The sequence below is a fragment of the Physeter macrocephalus genome, chromosome 7 (assembly GCF_002837175.3).
Source record: "Physeter macrocephalus isolate SW-GA chromosome 7, ASM283717v5, whole genome shotgun sequence".
Classification (NCBI taxonomy): domain Eukaryota; kingdom Metazoa; phylum Chordata; class Mammalia; order Artiodactyla; family Physeteridae; genus Physeter; species Physeter macrocephalus.
The window spans coordinates 27,614,945-27,641,463 of record NC_041220.1 but is presented as its reverse complement, the minus strand read 5'-3'; the positions used below and the strand labels follow the sequence as shown (position 1 = coordinate 27,641,463).

The following is a 26,519-nucleotide window of genomic DNA, read 5'->3' as shown; positions in this document are numbered from 1 at the left end:
CAAAGCTGCACTGAGTGCCTGCTAAGTACCTACGGTATCCAGAGGATGGAAGCAAAGATGTCTCCATCCTGAAGAGCCAGTGTGTAAACAGTGAACTCTCTTGAAGCAAATTGGTTCCCCTGCATGCCAAGCTAAGAGACTGTACTGCGGAGTCCTGGGTCAAGTGCAGACCTCAGCAGGAAGGAATGCCAGGACTGTAGCAAGGTGAACGCTGAGTGCAGGAATAGAAAAGGCGGCCCACGTACCATGCATTTGCCCACCATGAACCAACAATAACACTGTGTGCAAAAGCTCTACGACAGGTATAAACGATAACGTATAAAAGCAGAAAAGGAGAGAACAGTTAATTCCAGGGATTTCAGGAAGTTTTCCCAAAGAAGAACTATCAGACAAGCATTAACGGATGAGTAGAATTTTGCAAAACAACAGAGCTAATATTCTGAGTGATCGTTACTTGATAGACACTGTTCCAAGCACTTTATATCTACTAACTAGTTTAATCTTTGTGACAAACCCTCTTTAGTGAACACTCTTATTTTCCTCATTTTACAGGTAAGGAAAGTGAAATATACAATAGAAAAGTTAAGTAACTTGTCCGAGGTTTTATGCGCACAGGTGTAAGTGGCGGGGCCAGAGTGAACCCATGTTGTCTGGCTCTACAGCCTCAACTTTTAAACCACTTTTCTAAATTGCTCGTTCTCACCAACATCAGAGAAATGCTAGGGTTCAAGGTTGTTGTAGACGATACAAGGCTGATAAAGGCAGGGCAAGACTGTGAAGGGCCTGTCATACATCTTATCCTGTGGACAAATGGAAGGCTTTAAATCAGGGCATCAGTGTGATTAGATTTATGTTTTAGAAAGACAGCTAAAGTGACATCCTCAATACAAAAGGCTTCTCCACAGAGGGAATGAAAAATGAAAAAAAAACCCCTACGGTCTCCAAACACCACAGGGCCAGTTGGGGGGTTTGATGCCACTAAAAACATTAAAGTGACAAGATCACAAACTCTTGCATATAAATGTGCATATGAAACAAAATACAGGCTGATGACTGATTTTTGCCTACTTGAGTTAAGCTTTTTTTTTTAATATTCAAGTCAAACAAGTAACCTACCTCCCATCAGGAACTCAAACGTGTCCATGACACTATGGCCTTGGCAAGACAACTCATTCTTTTTCTGCCCCTTTTGGTACTTCCTGCTTTAGTTTATGTCAAAAGCTAAGTGGCGTTATCAGTTTAAAGTGCAAAATAAAAACATGAGTCAGCAAACAGAGATTTCCTTCCCTCTTCTCCAAATACAAACGTTTCACACTGACAAAGAAGCAAAAGCATTCATCTGGTAAAGAACCCCCTAGAAGCCTTAAAAAATAGGGAGATCTTTGTTCCGGCAACTTCACTTCTAGAAATTTACTCTAAGGAAACACTCTGCACTGGAAAGGTAAAAACGTTTTTGCAAAATGATTTTCATTAGAGCATTCTTTATTATAAGGAAAAAAAAAATATCTAATAGTTGGAAAATAAGTAAGATGTAGTATAATCCACTCAACAGAATATTATGTAACCCTTAAAAAATTATGTTCATAAAAATAACTGGGAAAAAACCTTAAGCAGAATGTAAAATGGTATACACAGCAAGAACAGCTATGTAAATATACCAAAATAACGGTATACATAGAATGAACAACTATGTAAATAAACCAAAGCAAGTAACGGTGGCTGGGTCTGGAAGGGTAATAATCTCTCTCTCTCCCCCCTACTTGTTAAAACTTTTCATACATTCTTTAATAAAAAACTGTTACTTTCAAATTTTTTAAAAGCCTCTATACACAAATATTTGCAAATTACACACAAAAAACAAAACAAAACCTCAATTCATTAACTCAAGCCACATACAAAGTCTACTTATAAATCAGGTTGCACTTACAGTGTGACCCGATTCTCGAAGTAATAAAAATGCAGTTTAAAACAGGGTTCTAAAGTCAGGCCCTTTCCCTATGGAGTCTCGCCCACAGGAAGGATTTCTATTAGCAATGCCAGAACCAAATGAGAAAAATACTCTTATAATGCTCCTTTCGACATGGCTATGGAATTCTGCAACTTATGTGGTATTCCTTAATGTTACAAGGAAAAAAGGAAGAAGTTGTAAAATACCTTTAACCGCTGTGAAACTCGTTCTACACTGAAAGGAAACCTCATTAGCCAATTGCACAACAACGGCATTTTCTTCATCTTCATCTAGCAAAGAAACATGTAATTATCCAGCTGTGTGAATATCAACAAAATACACTCTCTGCCATGCAACACCTCAGATCCCAGATTCCCACTGAAAGTTTTAAAAGGAAATTATTCTAATTTGTATCTGAAGCACAATAAAAAGGCGGGTGTGTGTGTGTGTGTGTGTGTGTGTGTGTGTGTGGCGAATGCCAAGTGCTACAAACCAAGTACCTTTAACAGGAGGAGGAGGAGGAGAGGAGACAGACAATGGCCAGTCGCCTTCTAGAGCTTCAGACCAGTGCTGTTACAGTTCCTGCACTGGCATGCAATTCAGGGAACTAGACAAAACGACTGATTCCTTTAAATACTGAGGGAATAATGAAATGATTCAATAAAATCAGCATGAAATACAGGCTCCAAAAAAGTGACTGGGGGGAAAAATATCAAAGACTCCCTGCTAGTACCTTAAAAAAAGTAGATAAATGGTCTACTGTCAATGAAGCAAGCAACTCTCCCCCACCCCCGACTTCTTGTTCTTTGGTTCATTACTGTCTTAACTCTAATGGTAAAACATCAAGGCATAAAGATCAAAAGAATCAAGGAACTAAACGCACGGGTATTGATTAACTTCGCTTTGGAACTGTTTAACCGTTGGATGTGTTACTTAAGAAAAACGAAAACTTTACAAAAATTATCTTTCTGTAAAAAAATGCCTGATCCATTTTGCGGGGGAAACAAGTATTTCCAAGTAACTAAATAAACTGTATGCATATTTCCTGACTTATACCACTAGCTCTTCTTAAACAGATGATCTTGTGAAGAAACAGAAAAAGTAAGACTCTAGTTCCTAAAGAAGAGCTACTGTGTGGCTTTAAAGAAATCACAAGCAAACTATATGATTTCTGTAGTTCGGTAGTTGTATCTAAATTATTTCACCAAATGCCTCACCAGAATGCCATGGAGATGTCAAGTACATCAGAGGTGTGTTGTATAAAGTGACTGGTGGCAATATTAATTAGTTCTGTGGGAAGGTATGTGTCATCTAGCCTAACATCCGATTTCAGATAGGATTCAAGGCCTGATGAGAACTCTTGCCTCCCCCGGGATGCTTAGATAAATTAAAACATGAAAAAGAGTCAGAAAGTTAACATACCAGGGGATCTGTAATGTAACTTTTCATTACTCCAAAATGGACTATTTTTTTTTTAACGTACTTCATTTCATTCAGGTACCCACATCAACCATACGTATACTCCTAACCAAAAGCAGAATCATCAAAACAGATCATGATTCCCAAGGAGGATAAAAAAAGACACTCAAACATTCCTGACACTCATAGGAACCACAGAATCACAGACACACACTATAGATTAAGGTTAAAATTGCTTAAAGAGATGAAGGCTGCAAAGAAAAATATTCCAGAGACTCAATACCAGCACATATTTTAAAACAAAGAGCAACCCATCATTAAGCCAAGAATTGCAATGAGCTTTGCTGGTAAGAGTATGATGGAGAATTCACAAAAAGGCAGGGTTGGGGGGTGAAAACCATAACCATATTCATTAGGCCTAAATAAAATTAGGCTACAGAATTAATCCAAAGTCCTGAAGAACTGGGAACTACCAAACTTTTGATAAAACTAAAATACTTATTACTTAAAAGTAGAACCACAGACACCCCACATACTGGCTGAGTAGGAAGGCTTCCAGCTGGAGAACCAACCCTGTGAACGGTACCCAGGGAAACCAGTAATGAGGACAGGCAGAGACAGTACTCTGGACATACAGGACACAACCAGAGCGGTACCAACTCCAAACAGTTCCTAATAAAGCACCATCAATTACGGATCGTACAGCTCCTTAAAGAAAATGATACACCTTTATCTACTCTTAAGGCAAACGGGGAAAAAGAAGAGTTAAAATTTGCTACACAAGTATAATGCCCTCACAATGAAAATAAAAACGGAGATGGTTTTTCTCCAGCTATTTCAGTCTCAGAAAATATCCCAAAGCAACAATGGTCTGTGATTCTGCGATGTCCGTTTCAACAAATAACCTGTTCAAATGTTTCTTTTCCCTGGTTACTCCAATTAGGAACTCACTTGGCTTTGAGATACTTGTCTTGAAGGAGAAAACAGGTGAAGTCCCTCTGCATTTCCTTCTCCTGTTTTAAACCAGCAGTTATAGCCCTGGACCTTCACTCAACATTTCTCAATTTCAAACGGGTCAAATGTAGCTAAATAAAGCTCACCACTAACCAAAATAAAGGGGGAAACAAAATCCTAGAACAAGAAGAAAGTGAGGATGAATCAAACCTCTCTCCAGTTCTTTTACAGACTTGAAAGCGCTTTTTAAACTACCTACTTCTTTGCTGAGAAGTTGGGCTAACAGGAACTCTACTCTGATTGAGTACTCAGAAAAAGAAAATATATTTAAACCAAGTCCCTACACAAGAAAGCGATAACGAAGATCCACTGGCGGGTAGGGACAGATTGGGAGTCTGGGATTGACATGTACACACTGCAGTGTTTAAAATGGATAACCAACAAGGACCTACTGTATTGCAGAGGGAACTGTGCTCAATATTCTGTAATAACCTAAATGGGAAAGGAATTTGAAAAAGAATAAAGAAAAGATTAAAAAACATGTTTTAAATAATACTTTTTCCAAAAAAAAAAAAAAAAAGATCCACTGGCAATCACAGAATTCTGCTGGTCTTACAGCAAAGTCCTGCTGTCACAAACATCCAGAAGGCAGACTTCACTTTCCTGAGCCTCTTACTATAAAGCTTTGTTTCGGTTACTTCCAAACATTTCCCAACTTTCTAAATGTCAGTTTGATGACACAGAATAGCTAGTTTGCCTCTTTTTCATTAAAAAAATTGTTTTCAGAGGTTAATTTTCCAAATCTGGAGAAACTAGGGGGTGAAGGTGGAAGAGAGGACCAGCTCTTGAAAGCTATTTTTCATAATGAAGTCATGCAGGTACCGGTGCCTTTAAAACACAGGCACTGACAGCCGGTCTACCAGTCTCTCAGGTGTGACCTGAGGGACATGCTAGCAAGGGCTGCCGTGATGTGGTCTCTCAACAGTGTTAAGCGAGTAGGAATCTTTGGAATCAAAAAGAAGCGCTTACCACCTGCCACTTGGAAGTTCATCGTGAGCGGTGACATTTCAACCAAAAGCAGCATCCCCTTGATGACAACGAAGCAAGGAATTTAGGGACGTCGCACTTAGATGCGTCTCTAAGGACAGGGCCGTAGTTTATGCGTTTAGTTGCACCAAGTATGCTATTTAATATATGTTCGTTGTGTTAGAAAATTCTTCAAGACAAGAACTCTTCCTGGTTCTGCTCTGCATACACAAGTCCTTCCATCCTGACAAATTCAGGCTGCTGACAGGGCACCTGGTCAATTTTTCTTAGTCACAGAGCTTCCCTTATAGAATAACAAGTGTCAGTTCTGTTTTGTTTCACAAGACGATTACTTGTTTAGTTAAAGTAGACTGGAGACACTTAAAAGTTTTCTTGCTGTCCTCAACTTCAACAAACAAGCTTGGCTTATTTCTCCATCTCCTTACCACTTCTCTAGAAGTTGTATAGCATTCCTTAATCCCCCTGAATCCCCGTTCTTGAATTCATGCTTGTAATGGAAAGCTGTCCTTCAGCACGTGGTGGCCTTTCAAGATATCCAGGTCCTAAAGGCCTCACTCTGATAAAACTCATCTGCAGTCACCTCAACTCAAAAATTGTATAGACTCATTTGGCTCGCAAGTGCTTACTCCTCAAACACTGGAAACTGCAGAGCAGGGACATTTGCAAATTTAACTGTACAGACTATAAGCGGAAGTATACAGTAGTTGTCTCAGAAAAAAACTCTTCGCTTTGAGTCATTGTTATCGTAGTATAGCAATTTTACTGACTGCAAAGCATGCTAAATGCGGTAAATTCCCATAAGCAACTAGTTAGGAATGATTCAATCATTAACAAATGAAAGAAATTATTTTAATTGGGCTATTACCTTATGTAAGGATTATATTGGTCGTTTTTACAAACACGATCGTATTGACTTCTTATAGCAATATTTCAAGATGTATCGCATTCTCTCAATTTTAGTAATAAACCTAAGGATCAGAGGTTAAGTAACTTTTTCAAGATCATATTCTAGTAAGTGGTAGATTTACACTTGAAACCAGAACAGATACTAAAGTCTATGAATCAGGTTAAGAAAAAAAAAAAAATCAGTAATTCAAACGCCAAATTCACAAATGAAAATGGAATAGGCCGAAGGACGGAATAAAACTGTCCCTTTTATTTAGAAAAGAAAAATACTCTGCTGTATTTCATTTTTTGGAACATTTCTCCTCCTCCACTGATCTGGCAGGTGTTATTTATGACAACAAACACGCACATCTGTAGGGGTGAGCTGACACCCACAAGGCAGGACAGCCTGAACCCTCTCCCTATATTTAGATCCTCCAGCTCCGTGCTTAACTGAATAATTTAATCAGGACCCTCTAGAAGGGAAACACATCCATATTCATCACAGGCATCAAAGGAAACATCTTTACAAGTTATATCCTTTTACAAACCAACATATGGTCTCACGCCATTCTCCCAATTGTTGAACTCCTCCTCTGGGAAGAGCATGGAATTTTCTTTCTTTTTATCACTTGAAAAAATCACTTCCCTCCTAATTCAGTAAAACTGGGTGGAGGCCACTTCCTCCACAGGTGAGAGAAATAAAACTTGTTGCTCTGTCATTGTCAGGAATTTTAAAGTGAACCATTTATTTTATGTGCTTTCCAAATGGAAACAAAAGGCAGGCGAAATCTCGGGTAAGAAATCAGGGCACAGTCTCCAGGCTTTCAAATAAGACCCCCACCATGTTTCTGTCATTTTGAGATGCTTCTAAATGAGAAAGCAGGAGCCCTTCACTTGGAATGAAAAAAGACAGGTCTGAAGAGCAGCTTTCCACTTCGCAGCTGCTCTTTGAACAAAACACCTCTCTGAGCCTCAATTTGCTCTTCCATGAAATTTTGATTTCACCACCTACCCCGCTGGGCTGGTGTCAGCCTTAAATAGGAATACGTAAAGTTGATTTGAAAATTATAACATGCTGAAAAATGTAACATATTTACAGAGCTGGTTCACAATAAGCTAATTCTAATATTTTGTTTATACAGAAAAAACAAAGTTTGTGTCCTAGCTTCTGTCCAGTGAAGTTCTAACTTTGTACAAAAAAAGGAAAGAAAATGATAAAAAGAAAGGCTGATAACCACTACAGTCATTCAACTCATTCGACAAACACCCACAATATGCCAGTCACTATTCTAAGCACTGAACAAGAGACGGAAACAGCTTTTTCTCTTTTTCAAAAAGATCATGGCTTCAAGGGACCTACATTCTAGTGGTCAGGGAAGGCCTCACTGAGAAGGTGATATTCCGACAGAAGCCTGAAAAGGTGAGGGACGGAGCCACGTGGATATCTAGGGAAGCACGTCGCAGGGAGCAACGGCAGGGGCCAAGAGGCAAGAATATGCCTGAGATGTCCCAGGGGCAGCAAGGAGTCCAATGCGACTGGGATGGAGAGAGCGAGGGGAGCGGGGGTCGGAGCAGACAGACAGGAACGCCGCAAGGATTCTGTAGCTTTCCCTGCGATGAGACGAGAACCGCTGCCGGCTGGGAGCAGAGATGTCAGCGTGATCTGCCTTCTAGCTTAGCAGGCTGACGATGGTGTGGCTGGGCTGAGAACGGTCTGAAAGCATGGAAGGAGGAGGAGGAGGAGTGATAGTAGTAGGAAGGGGTAAAGAGACCAGTTACGAAGCTATGGCAGTTGTTACAGTTCAAGATGATAAAAGTTTGGATCAGCCCAGCAGAAGTGGTCAGATCCCAGCTACTGCGTACTCTGAAGGTACGGCTATGAACAAATACACTTTATTGCTTAAGTAAATGAGGAAAATAATTAACCACAAAGTTGGTGAAATCTGTTTAATTTTTACAAGTGCAAAATCCCATATTATGGGCCGATGAGACGGAGTCCCTGAGCTGGGGTCAAAGGTCACTGGAGAAGTAGACAAGAATGATCATAGGAGCAGCAGGAAGGGACTAGAGACACTAAAATCCGGTAGGAATTAGGGTGGAGGACAGGGAGTGAGGCAGTAAGTGAGTAACAAGGAGGGGAAGTGTGGTATAACCTGACAGGATAGTCAAAGGTGGGTGTTTTTATGGAGGATGGTGGAAGAATGGTCTGGAGGAGACAATTAGGAGGCCCCTACCTCCAGCAGGCCCTGTGGTATGAGGGTGATGAGAGAAAACAGCTGCAGAAACAGCTACCAGGGAAGCAGCATCCTCAGATGCGTTTGATCTGTGTTCAAGATCATTCATGTTCCACATAACCCAGGTATCTAACAATAATGGAATGATTAAATAAATTATAGTACATCCGACAATGATGTAACTGTCAAAAAAAAGGGGGCGGAAGGACAGCCTTTCATGTCTAACATGGAAAGAAAACCATACTGTAATTGTTCAGTTAAGAAAAGCTAGAGAACCATACACACAGTACAATCCCATTTTAAAAACACAAATAGAAACGAAACCTGCACATGTATAATATACGCACACCTTTAAAAGCCTGGAAGGAGGGGAAGGAGGGGCTTCCCTGGTGGCGCAGTGGTTGCGCGTCCGCCTGCCGATGCAGGGGAGCCGGGTTCGCGCCCCGGTCTGGGAGGATCCCACATGCCGCGGAGCGGCTGGGCCCGTGAGCCATGGCCGCTGAGCCTGCGCGCACCGCAGCGGGAGAGGCCGCGGCAGAGGGAGGCCCGCATACCACAAAAAAAAAAAAAAAAAAAAAAGCCTGGAAGGAAATAAACAAATCTGAACAAGTGGTTACCTTTAGGAGTGAGCTGGCAGGAGGGGAGTTCAGGAAAGCAGACCATTTTTATTTACAACCAATTACGATTTTCAATTTTAAGACTCTAACAATAAAAACAAATAAAAACTGAAAGTAGGTAAGAGATTTATTTACACGGCTCCAGGAGACAGTATTATGACCAACAGGTGACAAGATTTATTGTTTTACGAAGAAAAAAATAATAGAAAGTGTCTCTGCACAGAATGGAATTATCACTGAACTAGGGTTTTCAGAGAAATGTATTCCAATATATGGGGTTGGGATTATGACCTAATTCTGGGTGAATATGATATGGGTGGGAATGTAGTTTTTTATTATACAATTCAGCCACATGATCAAAAAATTCAATTTTACAAAATGGCATATTGTAACAAAAAGTCAGTTTCCTCTCCGTTCTAGTCCCTAGTCCCCTTTCCATTAACAATTCAAATCTCCTTCCAATTTTTCAGGGTATGAATTTCTTACCAAAGAAATGTTTTGTATTACTCAAATATCTCAACAGCAGTTTGGTCCTGTCCCTTTTCCAGTATGTAAATCTGTTATCTGGAAGAATAAAATAACTTCTCAAAATCAAAGTTTACATAACCACCAAAACAAACATTGAGATCAGCCAGATTTCACTCTCCTCCATGATCAATGACATCCTGTTTTCAATCTGCCAAAAACTAAGCTGGACTTACATTCGCTTGGCCACCTCAGAGGAGAAATTGAACAAAGAGCAGCAGCCCTCTTCCAGAACAGTAAGATCTCCCTCCAACTAAGAGCGAAAAGCAGCAGATGCTCCGCCTTTCACTGGGTGAGGGAAACAATGCTGTGGATACAAGCAAGCATCACCTATAGAATTAGGTGAGACCAGCGCCATCCATCTAGATCTCTTCTGCCTCAGATCACTTGTTCAGTCCAGTTCTATCCATGAACCTCCCCTCAGTGGGTTACTGACCAATCGAGATGGAAAAACCCAATACACAGAGTGCTCTTAGAAGTCTTCAGAACACAAGTTCCCCTCCTTTGTACGTTTAACTACTGAGAGGCGTTAGTCTCCAATTCACTATTCAACTGAACAGTACTTTAAGTGCTTATCCCCAACATAAAGGTGCAGTCGGAAGAAAATGGGTATGAAACAGTTCCCAGCATCACCGTGCTCACCGTTATGGGGGGCGGGGGGTTGAAGAACCATATTATCAGGTTGATTGTGATAAGAGTCACAGGACATGTTCAGGCTGTTTATCTAACAGACAGTGGCCAAAAACCTGTGCCATTTCTTTACCACAACTACCTCTCCTGTGCATCTTGGGCTTTGTGTTGCCTACCCTGATGTGGAAATCCAAACGAGTTCAGCTGACTATCAACCACCTGCATCAGTGGGGATGAACCACAGAATGGATAATCCAAAGCAGCCTTAATAAAATGTAACCACTGCTTTTCAAATAGGTATTATGCTTTTATCAAAGAACGCTTTTAATTCCTTACCACATGTTGCTTACACTAACCATAAAACTATTATATACTCTGAGAATGTAGTAAATTCTAAAGAAATGCCTGCTCAAGATTCAAATATTGCTGTGGAAAATCTATACGTGGATGACAGAGACTTAACTATAATGGTTTTATGATGTTATAAAAACTTAAAAACATATTTCGTCACATAAATCACTCTATCCTCCTCTGGAAATTCATTCTATTGGCAACAGTCTTTACAGAACATCTGAAACACCCCAGCTTGAGGACTCCATCAACTCTCAGCCTCATCACCACCTACTTCAAAGGGAGAGAGGGCTGTCACGCAGGTGGCTCTATGGGAGACATCACACAAGAGTGTATCCATGGTCTCTGTCAGTTTCCAACACAGCTCAAGCATTCAGAGGGAATAAAAAATCATTCTCATATCGTCATTATCACCACCATCACCAACACAACCACAATGAAACACCAAACACTGTCCTGAGCACTTTATACCTATTCACTCTCTTAAATCCTTATGGGAATCCTATGATGTAGAGACTATTTTAAAGATGATGAAACCGAGGTGCAGAAAGGTTAAGGGCTTGCCAAGGCAACCCCTCTACCACCCTGCTTCTCCTAAATAACCTCCTCCTTTGTCTCATGCATAAAGCAGAGGGACTGACAAACAAGGATGTGCTTATGGTTTTACTTTAATCCCCCCTGGTTCCTTCTCTCCCCAACTTATTTTTGTTTTCGTGTTGCTTTCCTTCTTGGCATCTTGCCACTTTCCTAGAACATGAAAAAACCAAGAGTTTTATCAGGGCAGCAATGACAAAATTAAATTCATTTTCATCTAAACAGCCTAGAATAGGGATAAGTAGTTGTAAGCTATAACTGAACAAAGACACAAGGAAATTGGCACCATTACCTCACACCAACAGCCCACGTATGTGTTCAACTCTTAATACTCTTTTCTTATGATGAGGCTGTGGAATATTAAAATTAAACTCCTTTTAAGAAATGCATTTTCTTTACATTCCCACTGATTCTTTTTTTAAAATCTAGTTTATTTTTACCAGTTACTGTGTAGTGGTTTAAAAAAAAAAAAGAAAGACGTATAGACTGTATTTTCTTATCCATTCCTAAAAGGGAGACACTTGCGCTGCCTCAAACTCCTCCTTTATAAATGATGCTGTAAGAAACAGCAGTTTAAAAAGTAAGATTTTAGTAGATAGTCTTGGTTAAGATTGGAAATTTCCCTTTTATTCTGGTTCTCTCAGAGATGGACTGATTGATTGCTTTGCTGGATTTATTTTTTTAATGTTTTTTTTTCCAGTTTTACTGATCATTCTTAGTATTCTTTACTGAAAACATAAGCAAAACAGAACAAAAATTACTGGCTCATTTTTGTGTGTGTGAATTAATACTGTCCCGTTCAAGCAAATGTAGAGATGGAAAATAACTGAAGGACCCTTTCAAGTATCATATGTTATTATAGGTAAAATATTAAAACATTCATTTTTAACGGCTCATACACAGCTGGCAGTCACAATCCTATCTACAGATAAGGGCAAAAAACAGTGCTCTTGACTCTAGAGGATTTGGGAGAGGGGCTAACACAGCAAACAGCATACGGGTGTGGCAGAAACAGGCATCTGTGACACTACCACTTCGGTACCCTATCTGCCTCCTAGTCCCCTTCCTTATCCCCTATTCCAGGGTTTCTCAACCTCAGCATTACAGGACATTTGGCAGCATCCTCGCTGGCGGAAACAGCCCTGCCCTCCCCCCAGCTGTGACACCCAAACATTCCTCCAGACTCCGCCGCCAGATAACCTTCGCTAACACTCTTCTCTCCTTTTCTCTGTGTGCTCTTGGTGCCCCAGGTCGCCAACAGCTTTATCTATCAGCTCTACTTCTAGACTCTAGGACACAAGGAATTGCTGATTCCTTCAAGAAGGGAAAAGCGAAAGCTCTCAAACACACATATCCTTTCTATCTCTTCTCTCCTCAAATTAAAAAAGAGGGAGCAGAAGTTAACCCTCAGAACTACCTGGGTCGTCTGGAGCACCTAGAACAGCTATCACCCGGCACCAAGTGCTGCTGGGTATCAAAGACATAGTTCATATTCACAACAGACCTACAACATACCACAGGTCCTATTTCCTGACGTGTTTTTAAACACATCAAAATGAAAAAATTCACTCATCGCTACTATGTGTCAAGCCGACAGGTTCTCAATGCTGTTGTACATTAGACTCACCTGTGGTGCTTCTTTAAAAGCTCCCCAACCGTAACCCTAGAATCAGACCCCCACCCAGGGGCAGGCCCTGGCATTTTTGCGGTGGTTGTCATTCACAGGATTCTGATGTGCAAAGTGAGAACCACTGTGCTAACATGAAGATCATAAAGATACTGTCCACATACCCTCAAGGAACTCAGTCTAAAGAATGAATAAGATAACTGTAATAAAAGCTATTAAAACAGAAGCTACATTAGACAAGCAGGTTCGTATTTTTCCTCAAAGTTACAATCTCAGTGCAAATCCTACATTTATGACCCCTTATCCCAACTTTATCAAGCTCTGTAAGAGACACTATGAACAGAAGTATACGTAGAGATGCTCAAAAACTTGCTGAAAGAATCCACTAAGCTGGAAGTGGGCACGGCGCAGGAGCTCTACCAACTACATCAGATTTCTTTCCTAATCCCTTGATTCTGAAAGGCTATCCCAATTACTGAAGAAATACACTCAAAATAAGACGCTACAACATGAATAACGATGGCTTGTTATTTAGCTTTTCATATAATCACAGCCTCCTCTTACCAGCAAGACTGCTTCTGAACAGCAAAAACTGACTTAGATGTTTCTTTCTCCCTCCCCGAAACAGAGCCCAGCACTGGATGCATGAAACATTTGCTGAATTGATTAATACTGGCTCAACAAAAAGCAGAACTGCTCAGTGAGGATGCACCAATTTTAAAGGAGGCTTTCCTGGAATACAGATCAACATCTCAGCCTGCACAGTGTGACAAGACAGAACTCTTCAGTGTTTCCATGCAAATAAATGCTATAAATACAGCTTGGATGCCAATCATTTCAAGGATAGTCAAATTAATTTTGCTCACAGTTTAACAGAAGGCCATTTGAAACCAATCAAACGTTCTCTCGTTCTCTCGAGCTTGAACAAACTGAATAGAAGTCCTGAGCACACAAACACGAACACTGGGAAAATAAAGAGGTTGTTATTAATTATGCAGACTGCAAAGCCAGCAACGGACACAAAGCAAAACAGGAAGCCATAACAGATGGGATGGCAAGCTATGTACAGGCAGCTGTGCTGAGCTGTCACAAGGCTAAAGGTGTAATTCCTAAAGCAACACTCACTGTAGCATTACCACTCCCTTTCACACAAAGCTACCCATAAAATTAAAGACCCATTTTGATAAAATTAAGACTCGTGTTGCTGGCATTCATCCTCCCTCCCCAGCTTTGCTTAAAGAGTTTGAAGGACGGCTCTGACCGATGCACACCAGTTCCGGCCCCCTACTCCCAGGCACCGTCCTCTGAAAGGACTTAAGAAAGAAGAGGCGGGGGTAACTGGCCTGTGGCTGAAATTGGTGGTAAGCCTGTAGGTGAAATTCAAAAGCCTTTTTTTCCCTCAACTCTGAAATATGTGCAGATCACTTAAGAGAGAGGAGATGGTGGGTCAGAAGATGCTGATGAATCCTCTTCTGTTGAGTGGCCAGGTAAAAAATCAAGGCCGAGGTAAGACTGAGTGTACTTCAGTTAGGTAAGGACCCTACCAATAACCACCTTACGGGCAGCACATGAGAAGCCTTTCTTACGCCCACGACCTAAACTATTACCCTTAAGAGACAATCTGGGAAATCAAATGCTAATGCCTAACTTTAAATTTTCTTCACTTTATAAGAGGTGGGAGAACTTCTTATTTCAATACCTTATGAACCAGTCTAGCTCAATGAGCAAAACCATGTTCTAAGACCATCACTGTTTCTCATATGAATAAGAAAATGCCACTACAAATCAAATCTAATACTGCAACTCAGGTGGGAGAGAAAGAGGCCCATTTCGATGTGCTCTATGGAGCACTGGTATCCTTAAGGTTCACCGATCATGCCAGCTAGTTGAGAACCTGCATACAACTGAGAGCCCCTAAAGCGCTGGGAACACCTCACATTCCACTGAGGAGACTCCTAGCCCAATGTCATGAGGGTAGTGGGGCAACATCAAGGAAATGGGATGGAGATGGCCTGTCTCTTATAACTCCAGCTTACATTCATTGTGTACCTCCTTGTGACCCCAGCCTCTCTTAGGAGGCAGGGAAATTTTGGCTTCCTTTCCTTCAGTGAGAAAAGCCCCATTTCCCCAGACTGATCCTTCCTGGTCCACAAAGAATGATACAATAAAGTAAAAGAGAAGACATCGTCCCCATTCCAGTGAAGAGTCTCATCCAGGACACGGCAGAACAGTTCATGTTTATTAGTAGTTTGCATTTCATTCGTTTGTGAATTGTTCCTGTCCTTTACCAATTCTTTTTAGGAGCCCAGAATTTCATTTATTTTTTTTTTAATTGAAGCATACTTGATTTACATTTCAGGTATATGTATACATACACATACACACACACACACACACATATTCTTTTTCAGATTCTTTTCTATTATAGGTTATTCCAAGATATTAAGTATAGTTCCCTGTGCTATACAGTAGATCCTTGTAGTTTATTTTACATAGAGTAGTATCTGTTAATCCCAAATTCCTAATTTATTCCTCCCCCCTTTCCCCCTTGGTGACCATAAATTTGTTTTCTACATCTGTGAGTCTTTTGTAAATAAGTTCATTGTATCATGTTTTTAGATTCCACATATAAGTGATATCATATGATACTTGTCTTTGTCTGCCTGACTTCACCTAGTACAATACTCTCCAGGTCCATGTACCAATTTTTCTGTAGGGGTGGAATTTCCTATTGATTTAAAAAGTTTTTTACAAGAAGAGTAACTTGCTGCAAATTTGAAAGGTTGTATTTTTGTGTGTGGTCATTCAAGAGTGTGTGTTTGGTCACGTAAATGTTGTCAAATATATAAATTCTTCCTTTACGGTTTCTGCCTTCAGAGCCATGTTTAAATGAGCTCTACAGGGACTTCCCTGGTGGTCCAGTGGTTAAGACTCCACACTCCCAATGGAGGGGGCACAGGTTCGATCCCTGGTCGGGGAACTAAGATCTCGCATGCCACACAGCGTGGCCAAAAAAAAAAAAAAAAAAAAAAAAAACACAAAAACAAAAGAGCTCTACAGGCAGCTATTAGTACTACCCCTGCCCCCGTACCCCATGTCTTGAAAATGACAATTCACTGAATCAATGACAATCGAGAATCCATCTCCCCCTTTCCTTCTGACACTATGACAAGAATCCACGCCAGAATCTTTCTTCGCTGAGTGTGTATTCTCTAATGAAAAAAAATTTTTTTAACACTAATGAATAGTGTAAGAAAAATCCATAGATAAATTCACAATACTTACTTTTAAAAGCTCTGGGAAACTTTAAATAGCTTTTTAAAATCATTAAAGGGCATTCTTCTCTCAGTTCAATTACTATACTTTTCTTAAAAACCTTTAGCTGGCATTGTCAGGGAAAGGCTCCATCTACAAATTCCCAAACTTGATATTCCACAATTTCATTATTGGGATTCCCATTGCTTAACCCTTCTCAGTTCATTTAATCCATTAGACTCCTTATAACCTGTAACCCCTTACCTAGACTGGATTCGATATTGCTCTCATTAACATTCTAGACTCTACAATCACACTGACTCTCTTACAAATATTAAATAGCTAACATTTTCCAAATGCTTATTATGTGCCAGGTCCTAGGCTAAGTCCTTTATGTATTCCGTACTCCACTGACTGCAAGATGTACCCTCCCCTAACCAGGAAATTTACAGTCAGTGGTAATGTTGTGCCTAAATGATGGTTTTTTCCTCAGTAGTACGTGAAATAACATCTTATAATTAACAGCATCTTACATGAAATATGGAAGGATAACTCACCTCATCTTTCTATCAATCCTGAGGCTGATACTATTATCTCTATTTTTCAGATGAGGAAAGTGAGGTTCAAAAGTTAATGGTCACAACATTGTAAATTCAACTATACTTCAATTTAAAAAAAATTAGAAAAAAAAAAGTTAATGGCAGCTTTCCCAAAGTTATAAAAAAGCAAGTCAGTGCTGGGGGCTGGGACTTAAACCCAGGCAACCTGACTCTAGAACCTCATTTCTTAGTCTGTTTTCTATCCCTCAGCCAGAATCATCTCTGCCAACATTTCTCTCCAATCTTACTTTCAGGCCACCAAGTTACACTAAAAAGCAATTACTAGTCTACTCTACAGCCACATCAAACCTCACCCCAGGCTTCCTCCGACTGTTCAGCCTCTGAATTCGCCATAGATTTCCTGGCACATCACCTACAATGGTTCTTCCAAGACTTCTCCATTATTCTTAAACTTCCAGTATCATTTTCTGATTCTCCCGGCTCACCATCCCAATGAAGGGACTGACTTGCCTCCGACACTACTGGGAAAACCAGCGCAAGCTGACATGAGCTCTGTGCCATCTGCTTTCCTCTCTCGGACCCCATCCTGCTTCCTTCTCAGACAATCTCCCTCCTTACCATGACTAATATTTTGTCACCTGCGCTCCAGATCACTAACTCCATCATCTCGGATTGCTTTCTGCCCATTAACTTCTTTCCCTCAACCTTCAAATAAGAAGTCGTCTCATCAATTTTGAAATATAAGTCACTCGAGGGCATAGAAGACTCTGTTTCTCATTTCTTAATATACTCAGTCTCTTCACCTCAGCTGCATTCACTTGATTACCCTGACCTTCTCTCCTTCAACCTGAACCATACAACATGTCCCCCTTTGAATCTTCCTCTGGAATCTCTCTTCCCTTGGCTTCCTGGTTTAACTTCTCCTCTGACCCCACACCTTTCTTCCAGTTCCTTCTTTTGTCTACTTCAAACATGCCTCTCCTTTCTACCACTTCCTAATTGTGGGCATCAATGGAAGGTTCAACCCACCAGCTCTCTGTTGCTCTGTTCATGATCCTCTCCAAATACCCATCCATTCCCGGACGTTCCACCATCATTCCCAACAGATCACTACTTGGCATCTACGTAAAGCTCCAAGCCCTCCCCTAGGCTTTAGCTTAGTTATGTATCTCCAACTTGCCTGTAGAATACTTAGATACCCCACCTTAAATTCAACCTGTCAATTCTAGTTTATCATTCACACAATTTTTATTCCTTCCACAACCAGTTGTTCTCTATTCTTAAGGCTTTATTAATTTTCCAGCCACTCAGGTTGGAAACTTAAGAATAATCTCACACCCCTCTTTCCCATTACTCTATAGCCAAATAACCACCAGGTGTCTTTTCACTCACAAAACCCACCCCATCAGAGAGACAGAACTCAAAGCGCTTTCTTATCAATCTCCTGGCATATGGACTCTACCCTCTCCAACCCAAACTGCAAGTTCAAACACCTTCTGTGGCTTCCCAGTGCTTCCTTATTCCGGCACGCTGAGGTCCTCAAACCCTCCTCAACTTAACCTTTCCAAACACCTCTCCCAGCTCACCATATGGGACCCCATCAGGAATACCCTCTGTGGTCAGTCAGAGCTGCAGACTGGCCTCCAGATCTGTGCTGTCCAACGTGATAGCTCATTGTTAAACAGGTGGCTATTTAAACATAAATTAATGAAAATTTAAAATGCAGTCCTCAGTTGCACTAGGCACATTTTATATGCACAACAGCCACTTGTGGCTAGTGGCTATAGTGCTGGACAGCACAGATACGGCACATTTCCGTCAATGCAGGAAGTTCTATCGGACGGCGCTGCTCCTAATGCTCCTGGTTCCCTTGAGTCTTCCATGCCCCTACTCTGCCCAAATGTCTATTCCTTCTCCCTGTGCAAACCCACACGTCCTTCCACATCACAGTGGGCCTCATGTGAACTGTCTGTACAACCTACCCCTATATTACCCGGCAACAACTCTTGTGATGTTGCATTTAATTTTTCATTTTTGTGGGTCTCCTCACTAATGACTGAGCCACTCTGAACTAACAGATTCACTAAGTGAAGCATATGCTCATTACCACACTGCATCAAAATTATCAAATAGGGAGATATTTAATACCCCTCTCCTCCATTAAAAAGACGTGTTTTCCTTCAATCTAAACAAAAGATATTGCATTTAGCTAACTAAATAATGACTTAATTTAATGCCTAATTATAATACTTGAAAGATAATTAGTTCCCTTTTCTTCTGTGGTATTCGAAACTGAAAGGAAAAAAAAACTATAAAGGTCTGAAATACTTCCACTTTGCATAAGCACACCGCAAAGAAACCACAAAAGATAGACACGGAGAGGAAAATGAATGAATAGTTTGAGTAACTATACCCTAACTATCTGGAATCGTAGGAAAAAATATAGTACAGCTGCCCTAAATTTAAGGGGAAACTACAAAGTATTAAAAAATTACACGTATAAATATATTTTTGAATCAAAAGCTAGACCCCTCTATCCTCCTTTTCGCAAACATGACATAGTGACCATTTATTTTCATTGTGAGCTCAAAAGCATATAGATGCATAAGTAACTGCTGTGTATGTTGGATGTGTTCCTTGAAATCCAGGCTTGTTTGTCTCAAGAAAATGAGTTAAGAAATCAATCCACCAACCATAGACCTGGGTTCTATATAAGGCTCCTATGTGAACACTAGGAACCAAGCAGAGAGATTTGGGAGAATTGCCAGGTATGGATTCCCTCAAACCTTAGAGAGTTTGATGCTTTATCTTCAAGAGGGAATGTTCTCTAAAGTTCTGATTTTAGCTAATTAAAAAAATCACAGGGCTTCCCTGGTGGCGCAGTGGTTAAGAATCCGCCTGCCAATGCAGGGGACACGGGTTCGAGCCCTCATCCAGGAAGATCCCACATGCCGCGGAGCAACTAAGCCCATGCGCCACAACTACTGAGTCTCCATGCCACAACTACTGAAGCCCGCGTGCCTAGAGCCCGTGCTCCGCCAACAAGAGAAGCCACTGCAATGAGAAGCCCGCGCACCGCAACGAAGAGGAGCCCCCGCTCATCACAGCTACAGAAAGCCCGCGCACAGCAACGAAGACCCAACGCAGCCAAAAATAAAGTAATAAATTAATTTTTAAAAAATCACACAGATGTTAGATTAAACTGCTCAAATACTGCAGTTCCCAGTATCAGCCTAAAAACCTGATGCAGTCATTGGAGTTGAACTGTTTTTGAAAGATTGGCTTTTCCCATCTGAAAGACAGTTTTCCTTATGCAAATGAATGTTCTACGGGGCGGCTCATTTCTGCAAGTCAGCCAGCAATAGCTGTAAATGTTACTTTTTTGCCTAGGACTAGTACTACATCTCTAAAACTGACATTATTTTAATAATGAACACCATAGTGAAGATTTTGACTTAGATTTTAAGTAAGCACATTCATGCAACTTAGCTTTTTTTTTTTTTTTTAAAGGCAGTAACTCCAGAAGTATTAAAAATACTTCAGGTATTTTTGCAGCAAATCAGATGACAGGTCACCAGATTAGCCTAAATAGTTGCAATACGACGTAATAGCAGAAAAGGGGGATAAAGAGTCAAGAGATTCCAATTCCAGGCAAAATGGAGATGCCTCTATTTGTTACCAAAGCACTTCCTGCTAATCTCGGTACCAAAAATTAAGACCAGAGCCTCCAGGCTGGTGAACACATCAAGGTGCTATGCGGGTGGGGCGCCCGGAGAGGGCATGGAGCTCATGGCGCCCTTCTCCCATACCTTGCCCTGTGCATCTCTTCCATCTGGCTGTTCCTGAGTTATATCCTTTCATAATAAACCGGTAATAGTAAGTTTTTAAAAAAGAAAAGAAAAACCACATACAGAAGTACAATTACACAGAACACTTCATCAGCCTCAATGTCATTTTATAATTTTATATTTCATTTCTAAATTTTTATATTTAAATTATTCCTTTTCTCCTTAGAACTTTCCAATTCTCTCCCTAGTACCTCCTAACTCCTTCCCTAAATACCCCAATCTCTGACTTCTGGTTAGGAATATGATTTGTTTTTGAGAGCCAAAAGAGGAGATTTGTACAGCAGACTTGCCTGATTTAATTTGAACTTCGCAGAATCTCGGATCTACCATTTTCTAGTAAGGTCCCATTGACTAAATCAGGCATAAGGCGTTTCTTTTCCATCTCTAAAATTAAAAAAAAAAAAAAAATCAATTTTAATCTGTAAAAAACATCTCTCTGAGGTTGTCAGACTTGATTCATACTCAGCTCAAACAATGTTGGGTTCAAAAAGTTAATATGCCAAAAAATTCTTCTTCCCTCCCCTCCCCAATTAACACTGGATATGCTCAGACCAAAGGCCCAGGAGCACAGCCAGTGAGGAAGGAAAAAGCAAACAAATGGGAACTTGACAATGACAGTGATCCAGGTGCAGGCTTTCCCTCCTCCAATCACTGGATGTGTGACTTCAGGCAAGGCCGCTATCTCCCCCGGGCCTCGGATTGCTCAAATTGATAGGAACATCAAAGTAGCTTTTAACACTCAGTATCTCTATTCTTTGTAAAGGAAATTACAAATCAGTGTTTATGAACACACTTGGCAAGGCGTCCCATGGACGTCCTTCAGCTGAAATTTGGGTACTTCTGTGCACACACAAGTTTACCAGGGCATACAAGCAATTTCTGGATTAGAGGATGAGAGCATGATAGGGGATCCAGGGTTTCATCAAATTCTTAAATAGCCCTGACCAATAAAAATAAAAATGACACTGTAAGACTATACAAAAATAGACATAAATGTAAAAAAAGAAAAAAAATTCCAAGGAATTTGCAATGAACTATTTGCATCTCAAGGCGCAGTGTTTACCAGCTAAAGAAGACTAATTTTAATGAGATAAACTGTAAACTGAACTATTAGAACTTTCTCTTTTAGTACCATCAGCTTGTGTTTATACAAGAAAAAAGCAAGGGGAAAGTGACAGGAATGATCCAGAAAAGCAGAGATAAAACCAATTTGGCTTTGAAATGCATTACTTTTATGTCAGATTTAGTCTTCCAATTATGTTCTGCTTAGAGAGGTGTTAACATTATGTTTCCTTTCTTAAGCACTTAAAGGAAGACAACAGAAGATGGCCCAGAAAAGCACAATAGAAGGCAAAGTTGTCTAAAAGACTAAAAAATAAAAGTAAAGTCATGTCTATACCAGAATAATAAAGCCCAGCAGAACAATGATTATTCAGATAGTCTAGATATATATATATATAGTTAAAAGTGAGGGGACTTCCCTGGTGGTGCAGTGGTTAAGAATCCGCCTGCCAATGCAGGGAACAGGGGTTCAAGCCCAGGTCTGGGAAGATCCCACATGCCGCAGAGCAACTAAGCCCCTGCACCACAACTACTGAGCCTGAGCTCTAGAGCCCACGAGCCACAACTACTGAGTCCACACACCGCGACTACTGAAGCCCGTACGCCTAGAGCCCCGTGCTCCGCAACAAGAGAAGCCACGCAATGAGAAGCCTGCACACCGCAATGAAGAGGAGCCCCTGCTCGGCACAACTAGAAAAAGCCCGTGTGCAGCAACAAAGACCCAACACAGCCAAAAATTAATTAATTTTTTAGAAAAGTGAGGCTCTAGAGTGAGCTTGCCTTGTTCACTTCATGGCTAAGAATATAATCACTAGTTATGCAGCCTGAGGCAAGACAATGAATCACTCAGAACTCAGTTTCCTTACCTGTAAAACGTGACAACAACAGTACTTAGGGAAGTTTCGACGCTTAAATGAGATATGAGTATTAAAGACAAGGACACAGTAAAAACTCAGAAAAAAAAATCAGCTACAATTATTTCTCCTACCCAAAGCTCTAAATCAAATTAGAAGCCATGACACCAAAGATAAATATGATTGACAGAAAAGTCAACCTCATTTTATGCAGTAGCTTCAACTGTCACTTCCAAACTCTTTTATTTTAACAAGAGCAACTAGGAAGTAGCAAAATTAACTGACATTTCTTTCTCCCTTCCACCTCACAAACTCATCCACAGAGGTAACAAGTAGAAAAGCAGCTGCAAGGTGAGTAGAAAGTGAGGATGAGGAGAGGCGAAAGGTCTAGAGCAGCACTGTCCAACAGAACCTTCTGTGATGATGGGAATGTTCTATGTATACATTCTCCACACTAGCTACTGAGCACGTGCACTGTGGCTAGTGCTACTGAGATGAATTTTTATTTTAATTTAATTTTAATTAATTTCAACTTAAATACCCACACATGGTTTTGGCTACCTAATTGGACAGCACAGCCCTAGATGACCCATAAATTGAATAAGGATTGCCAGAAATTTAAGCAAAAAATAAGAATCTTCTTTTCCTGAATTGTTTATATGTTCAATTCAAATATCTCTGTTTCCAGTGGAGACCTCGTAACTATGATTAAAGAAATAATGTATCAGCGTTTGCATCAATACAGTGCAACTCAGTGTTAATAAAAGGATCAGAGATGTGAAATATGTGGTCCTCTAATATTTTATAAGGTCCCTAAGGCCAAGTTAAATTCAAGCTCACATAAAGCATGATTCAGTGCATGGATCAGAGCTGCAAAGGTCCTTATCGGCACCCTCAAAGCATCTGTTTCTCCACTACCAAATGGAAAGCTACTTAGACAATGCAGACTGAACATCCCTTAATTTAGCTTCAATTTTTTCAGAAATTCAGAGTTCTGTAAGCCTTTCCCCTTTTCAGAAACATTAGCGTTCCTTGCCAGTTTGGCCTTTCCACTATAAACAAAATCCATGTACCACCCGTATCTGAAGGATAACGCCAGACTCCTGCTTAGCTGCCCCTGTAATATGGTTTAATTATGATGACTGAACTAATAGGCTGACATCATAGACTTTTACAGGCTGACCCCATGTCATCCTGATGTATCATTTTGCACCAGTTCAGTGCTGTAAATCAATTTAAGATCTCAAGCAGGTTGAAAAGGCTAGTAATGATGCTTTCTCTGCCGTCTCTGGAGACTCCACATTATACACAACTTACATTATTTATAAAGCCGCAATGATACTTCCATTAGCCTGTAAGACTACACAAATGAGACCTTTTATACACACACAACTTGGCCTTGATTATGTAGGCGACTGCAGCTTAAATATACTCATCTAATTACACTCAAGTTTATTCTTTTTCCACTCTAACCAAGTTACTACACCCAGAATTACTAGAAATCAAAATTACAAACTGCAATTTAGTTTTCAACTAATAAATGTATTTGGAAAAATGAGACTTACTTCCTCTTAATGCTTTAATGAACTTAGTAGAAAAAAAAATTAAATTCCAAGAAATGTAAGAAGTTAATATTTTAAATTGCCTAAAAACTGTCATTTCTCTAAATTGCAAAGGTCATCAGCTCTTCAAGGGTATAAAATCAAAGGATACTGCAAAAAGGAAAAATGTATTTGGTTACATACCTATGCTTGGAGGGGTCAAAACTAAAGCAAGGACAAATCCCTACCCTCAGAAGAAACCTGATCCTGCCTGGATCCTCCAGAGGCTCTGACATCGCCCACCTCTAGAAAATCATCTCCCACGACCCTGGTTACAGTTTCCTAAGAACTGCACTATTACACAAATGTACACCACCTGCACAGAAATATCAAATAACTGCAAATGGGAAAGAGGGAGAGAGAGGGGAGGACAAACATTTAAATCAGTTACAGCATATTTAGGCCTGGCACCTCCATCAGAATTAACACTGATGCAAAATATTTATACTAATTGAAAATCCCGGGGCAGTGCACATTGATTCTGCCCCGATTCTTTTTAAATCGTGGTTCCAATACAGCTCAGCTACCTCCAATAAAGCGTCAAGTGGTAATGAGAAACAAGATAAAAAAAAAATCAACATGGGCAGAGAACAGTTTTCTCATTGTGCTACTGAATGCAGGCATGTTATCCACGACAGGTAATGAAAGCGAGAAACGTTCTGAAATAAAGGCATTTTGCGACTGAGCTGCTTGCTAGGAGTTTCAGTAAGAGGAAGCACATACAGAGATCAGGCAACTTCTGTATCATTCCACCTACTCTGAAATTTCAGCTACAATGGCTAGAGAACCTCAGGGGAAAGAAAGAGGCCGGCTGTCACAGCACTCACGACAACGATGTTTTCTCGGGAGAGGGTTCGGAGACGCGCCTCGATTTTCAGAAGGGAAGCGCCCGGCCGGGGATCTTGCAAGTGCACTGAAACATCGTCCGCGCCGCAAAATAAACAAAAGCCGCAGCTACGGTAGTTGTAAGATCCAGCAAGCATTTGTTCCCCCTCCCCTCCCAAAGTACATCAGTGAAACGCTCTCCCTGGAAGCCTTCATATATATTAAGCAACTAGAAAAACAAGCCCACGTCTGTCTCTCTCACACCCAACCCCCCCCCCCACCTTCCTGCAGAAACAACCCCGAGAAACACAAAGACCGAGAGCAGAGTAAATGAGCAGTTGCTGCACAGCGAACTCACAAATACACATGCAGTGAGGCAATCGAATCCGGGAAAGGGAAAGGAATGAGACGACACTGGGAGACTCCTGGGGGTGTAGGCGGAAGAGAAAAATAAATAAATAAATAACGCGCGCCGCCGCCGCCGCCAAACCTTTGAATAAATGAGAGGGAATTTCAGTGCGAACTTTCCTTGACCTCGACCCCCAAGACGCTGGTGGGGGGCACAGGAAGGAGCCCGCCCCGGACGCAGAGGGACCCAGGGCACCGGGTGTCCCCCTTACAACAGCCCCGCTCAGCGGAGAGGGCAGCGCCGGCGGCCTCCCTCCGACTCCCGCAGGGGTTGCCCGGGCCGGCGCGGGACACAATGGGCCCGCCGGCCGCGCCGACGGCCCAGGCTCCGCTGCAGGAAGGGAAAGGGAAGCGGGCGGCGGGCGGCGGGCGGAGGAGAAGGGTGGCCGCGGAGGGCCGGCCGCGGGCAGGGCCGGGGACCGAGGAACGCGGCTTCCCCACCGCAGACCCAACAAAGACGCGGGGGGCACACGGGCCCGAGCCTTGCCCGGCTGGCCAGGCGCGAGGAGAGGAGGAGGTGGCAGGCTTGCTCCTCCGAGCGGCCGGGAGGCGCCATCATGGGGGGGGGAAATCCCCGGTCCGCCCCACGCGGGGAAGAGCCCCTTCCCCGCCGCAGACCGCGCCGCCGGCCCCGCGGCAGCGGCCGCGGCGCTGGGAAGCCCGGGACGCCGAGGGGAGGGCGGGGACGCGACGGAGGGGAAAGTTGGGTTCGGGTCTATTTCGTTTTACCGGGTTGGCTGCGCGCCTGTCCACGCGGGCGCACGAGTTGGCCGGGCGAGCGGGGTCCCCCGCGACCCCGGTCCGGCCGGCCGGGCGCTGCGCTCGCAGGGTCCCTCCCCGCGCCTCGGCCCGGGCTCAGCGGCTCGGCCTCTCCTTCCTCCGCCCGCCCGCTCGCACACTCGCTCGCTCCCGGAGCCTGGATTGATCTGGTCGCGCTGGCGTCAGGGAGTCGGAGCCGCCCAGCCTCCACTCCTCAGCTGCCAATACCCGGCGCACTCGCCCGCCCGCCTGCTCTTTAGCTCGCTCACACGCGCACTTGCGCGCGCCGCCGCTCCCGCCGCGGCTGCGCGACCAGGGATCCTCTCCAAATTCCCGGCCCCGCTGGCGCGGGCGCTGGGCCCGCGCCGCCTCCCGCGCCTCCAGCCCCACGCCCCGCTGGTTCCAAGGAGAAAACACCACAGCCCCTGCCTCCTTTAGTCCCGGGGGAGCGGTCTCGGTACCTTACCTGCCGGTGAAGTTCCGCGTTCAATGTTTATTTTTTTGAAATGTTCC

General features: G+C 42.1%; 1 protein-coding gene across 2 annotated transcripts in view; it reads right to left on the bottom strand.

The window, feature by feature from the left end:
- Positions 1 to 26,304, bottom strand: part of SMAD1 (SMAD family member 1) — a 76,826-nt gene extending 50,522 nt beyond the window's left edge. Inside the window, exon 1 of one of the 2 annotated variants that reach the window (XM_024126582.1) lies at positions 25,977 to 26,304. The gene's annotated coding sequence lies outside the window, so the exon portion shown is untranslated. Of the gene's footprint in view, positions 1 to 13,700; positions 13,798 to 25,976 lie in introns of those variants that run through there. The other variant, XM_007127406.3, reaches the window with a different exon arrangement.
- Positions 26,305 to 26,519: the final 215 nt, after the last annotated feature.